At 40.0% G+C, this 7938-nt stretch overlaps 1 non-coding gene across 1 annotated transcript; it reads right to left on the bottom strand.

The window, feature by feature from the left end:
• Positions 1-6053: 6053 nt before the first annotated feature.
• On the bottom strand, positions 6054-6161 carry LOC130983769 (small nucleolar RNA R71). Its single transcript, XR_009087746.1, has one exon. It is a non-coding gene; the product is annotated as a small nucleolar RNA R71 (small nucleolar RNA).
• Positions 6162-7938: the final 1777 nt, after the last annotated feature.

Below are 7938 nucleotides of genomic sequence, written 5' to 3'. Positions count from 1 at the left end.
TCACTGACCTTAGACCCATTATTTTGTGGTAATGGTCTGCATGTTCTTTGGTTAAGAACCTCTCTTGACTCCAAAGGTCTTTCGGAGCATTCTCTTTCTTGCCTCTTGAATTGGTTTGTTTTCCTTTGGGAGCCATGATCTTGATGAGCCTTAGCTTAGTGATCACGAAAAAACACACCAAACTTAGAGGTTTGCTTGTCCTCAAGCAAAAGAAAAGGAAAACGGAGAGAGGAGAAAAGAACAAATTCGAATGGTGGGAAGGGGGTGTGGCCGAACATATATTTATAGGGAAGGGGGAGAGATTTTGAAAATTTTGAAGGAGATTTGAGAAGATATGGAAAGAAATTGAGAGATATTTGAGTTTTTGAAGAAGATTTGGAAAGAATTTGAAAGAGATTTGAAGAATGATTTTAATTTTGAAAATTTGAAGGTGAATGATGAAAGTTTGAAATGTGTTTATGTAGAAAATTATGGATCAAAACAGGAAAGTTTGAAAAAAATTTAAGTGGAAAGCAAAATCTCTGTCCCCCACCTTTCTGGCGTTAAACGCCCAGAATGGTATCCATTCTGGCGTTTAACGCCCAAATGTTGGCCAATTTGGGCTTTTAACGCCCAGCCAGGTACCCTGGCTGGCGTTAAATGCCAGAAACCCCTTCATCACTGGGCGTTTTGCTAAACGCCCAAGATACTGCACACCTGGCGTTAAACGCCCAGAATGGTGCCCATTCTGGTGTTTAACGCCCAAAATGGCACCTTTACTGGTGTTAAACGCTCAGAATGGTGCCCATTCTGGTGTTTAATGCCCAAAGTACCCCTTACTGGCGTTTTTTCACCAGCAAGCTCCTTTTTTCTGCTTTTTGCACTGAATCCTTCTGTAACTCTGTGAATTCCTTCAACTTTGATGATCCTTCTTTGAGAATATGTATCAAACTTTTATTAAACAAAACATATAACCTGCTAATCACTGTGTTGCCTCCCAGCAAGCGCTTCTTTATTGTCTTTAGCTGGACCTTCACTGAGAATCATTCAAGCCTCAGTTTTGAGCATTCTTGCTCAAAATTGCTTTCAAGATAATGTTTGATCCTCTGTCCATTAACAATGAACTTCTTGTCAGAATCAATATCATGAAGCTCAACATATCCATATGGTGACACTCCTGTAATCACATATGGACCCCTCCACCGGGATTTAAGTTTTCCTGGGAATAGTCTGAGCCTAGAGTTGAAAAGCAGAACTTTTTGTCCTGGCTCAAAGACTCTGGTTGACAACTTCTTGTTATGCCATTTCTTTGCCTTTTCCTTATAGATTTTTGCATTTTCAAAGGCATTGAGTCTGAATTCATCTAGCTCATTTAGCTGGAGTAATCTTTTTTCACCAGCTAATTTAGCATCCAGGTTTAGGAATCTGGTTACCCAGTAAGCTTTATGTTCCAGTTCCACGGGCAGATGACAGGCCTTGCCATACACAAGTTGGTATGGAGAGGTTCCTATAGGAGTCTTGAATGTTGTTCTGTATGCCCTCAGAGCATCATCCAAGCTCTTTGCCTAATCCTTTCTACGGGCAATTACAGTCCATTCTAGGATTCTTTTTAGCTCTCTGTTAGAGACTTCAGCTTGCCCATTTGTCTGTGGATGATACGGAGTTGCTACTTTGTGGCTAATTCCGTATCGGACCATAGCAGAGTACAACTAATTATTGCAGAAATGAGTGCCCCCATCACTGATTAGTACTCTGGGAACACCAAACCTGCTGAAGATGTGTTTCTGGAGGAATTTCAGCACGGTCTTAGTATCATTAGTGGGTGTAGCAATTGCTTCTACCCATTTAGATACATAGTCCACTGCCACCAGAATGTAAGTGTTTGAGTATGATGGTGGGAACGGACCCATAAAGTCAATACCCCATACATCAAACAATTCAATCTCTAGGATCCCTTGTTGAGGCATGGCATAACCATGAGGCAATTTACCAGCTCTTTGGCAACTGTCACAGTTTCGCACAAACTCTCGAGCATCTCTATAGAGAGTAGGCCAATAGAAGCCACATTGGAGGACCTTAGTGGCTGTTCGCTCACTTCCGAAATGTCCCCCATACTGTGATCCATGGCAGTGCCATAGGATCCTTTGTGCTTCCTCTCTGGGTACACATCTGCGGATCATTCCGTCTGCACATCTCTTAAAGAGATATGGCTCATCCCATAGGTAGTACTTGGCATCTGAAATTAATTTCTTTCTTTGCACCCTGCTGTACTCCTGGGGTATCAACCTCACAGCTTTATAGTTTGCAATATCTGCAAACCATGGAGCTTCCTGAATGGCAAAGAGTTGCTCATCTGGGAAGGTCTTAGAGATCTCAGTAGAGGGGAGGGACTGATGAGCGGATAATTTATACGCTTTTTGGCATTGTTTTTAGTATGTTTTTAGTATGTTTTAGTTAGTTTTTATTGTATTTTTATTAGTTTTTAGTTAAAATTCACTTTTTTGGACTTTACTATGAGTTTGTGTGTTTTTCTGTGATTTCAGGTATTTTCTGGCTGAAATTGAGGGACCTGAGCAAAAATCTGATTCAGAGGCTGAAAAGGACTGCAGATGCTGTTGGATTCTGACCTCCCTGCACTCGAAGTGGATTTTCTAGAGCTACAGAAGCCCAATTGGCGCGCTCTCAACTGCATTGGAGAGTAGACATCCTGGGCTTTCCAGCAATATATAATAGTCTATACTTTGCCCAAGATTTGATGGCTCAAACCGGCGTTCCAAATCGGCTCAAGAATGCCCAGCGTTAAACGCCGGAACTGGCACAAGAATGGGAGTTAAACGCCCAAAATGGCACAAAAGCTGGCGTTTAACTCCAAAAGAAGTCTCTACACGAAAATGCTTCAATGCTCAGTCCAAGCACACACCAAGTGGGCCCGAAAGTGGATTTTTATGTCATTTACTCATCTTTGTAAACCCTAAGCTACTAGTTCTCTACATATAGGACCTTTTACTATTGTATTCTCATCTTGGTAGCTATCTTGGAGAGTTTTATGCTATCTTAGATCACGTTTTGGGGGCTGGCCTCTCGGCCATGCCTGAACCTTGTTATTATGTATTTTCAACGGTGGAGTTTCTACACACCATAGATTAAGGTGTGGAGCTCTGCTGTACATCGAGTATTAATGCAATTACTATTGTTCTTCTATTCAATTTAGCTTATTCTTGTTCTAAGATACTCATTCGCACCTAAGAACATGATGAATGTGATGATTATGTGACACACATCATCATTCTCACCTATGAACGCGTGCCTGACAACCACTCCCGTTCTACAAGCAAACAAGGCTTGAATGTTTATCTCTTGGATTCCTTAATCAGAATCTTCGTGGTATAAGCTAGAATTGATGGTGGCATTCAAGAGAATCCGGAAGGTCTAAACCTTGTCTGTGGTATTCTGAGTAGGATTCAATGATTGAATGACTGTGACGAGCTTCAAACTCCTGAAGGCTGGGCGTTAGTGACAGACGCAAAAGAATCAATGGATTCTATTCCAACCTGATTGAGAACCGACAGATGATTAGCCGTGCTGTGACAGAGCGCGTTGAACATTTTCACTGAGAGGACGGGACCGTAGCCACTGACAACGGTGATGCCCAACATACAGCTTGCCATGGAAAGGAGTAAGAAGGATTGGATGAAGACAGTAGGAAAGCAGAGAGATGGAAGGGACAAAGCATCTCCATACGCTTATCTGAAATTCTCACCAATGAATTACATAAGTATCTCTATCTTTATCTTTATGTTTTATTCATATATCATCCATAACCATTTGAATCTGCCTGACTGAGATTTACAAGGTGACCATAGCTTGCTTCATACCAACAATCTCCGTGGGATCGACCCTTACTCGCATAAGGTTTATTACTTGGACGACCCAGTGCACTTGCTGGTTAGTTGTGCGAAGTTGTGAAATTATGTTTATACCATGGTATTGAGCACCAAGTTTTTGGAGTCATTACCAGGGATTATTTGAGTTGTGAAAAGTAGAGATCACAATTTCGTACACCAAGTTTTTGGCGCCGTTGCCGGGGATTGTTGAGTTTGGACAACTGACGGTTCATCTTGTTGCTTAGATTAGGTATTTTTCTTCAGAGTTCTTAAGAATGAATTCTAGTGTTTCAAGGTGATGTTCTTATCATCACCAAAGCTGATTGATTCTCATCAATTTAGCTCTTGAATGTAATGTCCTGCTGAAGCTTGGCTAGCCATGTCTAATTTCTTTAGACTGAAGCTTTAGACTAACATTGCATGATTCCTGGAATTCTCATTAAGAATTTTGATATCTTTATTTTTTTTTTCCACTCAATTTTCAAAAAAAACCAAAAAAATTACAAAATCATAAAAACCAAAAATATTGCATGTTTCTTGTTGAGTCTAATGTCTCATGTTAAGTTTGGTGTCAATTGCATGTTTCTATTCTTCTTGCATTCTTTCATGTGTCTTCATTAATCTTCAAGTTGTTCTTGATGATTTACTTGCTCTGATCTTTAAATTCTCTTGACTTGAGTGTTTTGTTGTTTCTCATATGCATTCTCATCTTGTTAGTGTCAGTAGTATACAAACTTCTAAGTTTGGTGTCTTGCATGCATTGTTTATTTGATTTTAGTTGTATTTTGATTATTCCTCATTATTAAAAATCCAAAAAATTTTTCTTTGTGTCTTTTCAAGTCAATAATACAGAGAATTAAAGATTCAGAACATACAGCAGAGGAATTTCACAGAAAAAGCTGGGCGTTCAAAACGCCCAGTGAGGAAGAAAAACTGGTGTTTAAACGCCAGCCAGGGTGCCTGGTTGGGCATTTAACGCCCAAAAGGGTAGTGTTTTGGGCGTTAAACGCCAGAATGTGCACCATTCTGGGCGTTTAACGCCAGGATGGCACAAGAAGGAAGATTTTGTTTTTAATGCAAATTTTTTTAAGTTTTCAAAATTTTTCAAAATCAAATCTTTTTCAAATCATATCTTTTCAATCATATGTTTTCAAAATCAATTTCTTTCCATTCTCAAAAATACTTGCTATCAATTAATGATTTGATTCAACATTTCAAGTATGTTGTCTTTTCTATTGAGAAAGGTTTAATGTTTGAATCATATCTTTTCTTGTTAGCTAAGTCATTAATTTTTAAAATCAATTCTTTTTAAATTGTTTTCCAAATCATATCTTTTTGATTTCTAATTTCAAATTCTTTTTCAAAAATCACTTGATTTCTTTCCCACTTTTAGTTTTCCAAAATCATCAATCAATTTTTCAAAATGTTTTTAAAATCTTTTACTTAATTTTCGAAAATCTCTTCCATTCTTCTCACATCCTTCTATTTATGGACTAACACTACTCCTCAATGCACAATTTGAACTCCATCTTTCCTTGATAAGTTCGAATTTCTACCTCTTCCTTCTATTTTTCTGTTCCTCTGACATCTCAAGGAATCTCTATACTGTGACATAGAGGATTCCATATTTTCTTGTTCTCTTCTCTTTCATATGAGCAGGAGCAAAGACAAAAGCATTCTTGTTGAGGCTGACCTTGAACCTGAAAGGACCTTGAAGCGAAAGCTAAGAGAAGCTAAAGCGCAACTCTCTATAGAGGACCTAACAAAAATCTTCAAAGAAGAAGACATGGCAGCCGAAAACAACAACAATGCCAACAATGCAAGGAAGGTGCTGGGTGACTTTACTGCACCTACTCCCGACTTCTATGGGAGAAGCATCTCTATCCCTGCCATTGGAGCAAACAACTTTGAGCTTAAGCCTCAATTAGTTTCTCTAATGCAACAGAATTGCAAGTTCCATGGACTTCCATTGGATGATCCTCATCAGTTTTTAGCTGAATTCTTGCAAATCTGTGACACTGTCAAGACTAATGGGGTTGACCCTGAGGTCTACAGACTTATGCTATTCCCTTTTGTATAAGAGACAGAGCTAGGATTTGGTTGGACTCACAACCTAAAGAAAGCCTGAACTCTTGGGAAAAGCTAGTCAATACCTTCTTGGCAAAGTTCTTTCCACCTCAAAAATTGAGTAAGCTTAGAGTGGAGGTCCAAACCTTCAGACAGAAGGAAGGAGAATCCCTCTATGAAGCTTGGGAAAGATACAAACAATTGATCAGAAAGTGTCCCTCTGATATGCTTTCTGAATGGAGCATCATAGGTATTTTCTATGATGGTCCGTCTGAACTGTCCAAGATGTCATTGGATAGCTCTGCTGGAGGATCTCTTCATCTGAAGAAGACGCCTACAGAAGCTCAAGAACTAATTGAAATGGTTGCAAATAACCAATTCATGTACACTTCTGAAAGGAATCCTGTGAACAATGGGACGAATCAAAAGAAAGGAGTTCTTGAGATTGACACTCTGAATGCCATACTGGCTCAGCACAAAATATTGACTCAGCAAGTCAATTTGATTTCTCAAAGTCTGTCTGGAATGCAAGCTGCACCAGGCAGTACTAAGGACGCTTCATCTGAAGAAGAAGCTTATGATCCTGAGAATCCTTCAATGAAAGAGGTGAATTACATGGGAGAACCCTATGGAAACACCTATAATCCTTCATGGAGAAATCATCCAAATCTCTCATGGAAGGATCAACAGAGACCTCAACAAGGTTTCAACAATAATAATGGTGGAAGAATCAGGTTTAGCAATGGCAAGCCTTTTCCATCATCTTCTCAGCAACAGACAGAGAATTCTAAGCAGAACCACTCTGACTTAGCAACCATGGTCTCTGATCTAATCAAAACCACTCAAAGTTTCATAACTGAAACAAGGTCCTCCATTAGAAATTTGGAGGCACAAGTGGGACAGCTGAGTAAGAAAGTTACTGAACTCTCTGCTAGTACTCTTCCAAACAATACAGAAGAGAATCCAAAAGGAGAATGCAAGGCCATTAACATGACCCACATGGCCGAACTTGGAGAGGAGGAAGAGGCAGTGATCGCTACTGAGGAAGACCTCAATGGACGTCCACTGGCCTCCAATGAGTTCCCTAATGAGGAACCATGGGAATCTGAGGCTCACACTGAGACCATAGAGATTCCATTGGATTTACTTCTGCCATTCATGAGCTCTGATGAGTATTCTTCCTCTGAAGTGGATGAGTATGTCACTGAAGAGCAAGTTGCTAAATACCTTGGAGCAATCATGAAGCTAAATGACAAGTTATTTGGTAATGAGACTTGGGAGGATGAACCCCCTTTGCACACAAAAGAACTGGATGACTTGTCTAGGCAGAAATTACCTCAAAAGAGATAGGACCCTGGGAAGTTCTCAATACCTTGTACCATAGGCACCATGACCTTTAAGAAGGCTCTGTGTGACTTAGGGTCAAGTGTAAACCTCATGCCTCTCTCTGTAATGGAGAAGCTAAGGATCTTTGAGGTACAAGCTGCAAGAATCTCACTAGAGATGGCAGACAATTCAAGAAAACAATAGGCTTGTAGAGGATGTTCTGGTAAAGATTGAAGACCATTACATCCCTGCTGATTTCATAGTCCTAGAGACTGGGAAGTGCATGGATGAATCCATCATCCTTGGCAGACCCTTCCTAGCCACAGCAAAGGTTGTGATTGATGTGGACAGAGGAGAATTGATCATTCAAGTGAATGAAGAATCCTTTGTGTTTAAGGCTCAAGGATATCCCTCTGTCACCATGGAGAGGAAGCATGAAGAGCTTCTCTCAAAACAGAGTCAAAAAGAGCCCCCACAGTCAAACTCTAAGTTTGGTGTTGGGAGGCCACAACCAACTTCTAAGTTTGGTATTGAACCCCCACATTCAAACACTAAGTTTGATGTTGGGAGGTTCCAACATTGCTCTGAGTATCTGTGAGGCTCCATGAGAGCCCACTGTCAAGCTACTGACATTAAAGAAGCGCTTGTTGGGAGGCAACCCAATGTTATATTTATCTATTTT

Source organism: Arachis stenosperma, chromosome 5, assembly GCF_014773155.1.
Source record: "Arachis stenosperma cultivar V10309 chromosome 5, arast.V10309.gnm1.PFL2, whole genome shotgun sequence".
Lineage (NCBI taxonomy): Eukaryota > Viridiplantae > Streptophyta > Magnoliopsida > Fabales > Fabaceae > Arachis > Arachis stenosperma.
Note: the sequence above shows the minus strand (reverse complement) of the source record. Positions and strands in the feature narration are given on the sequence as shown.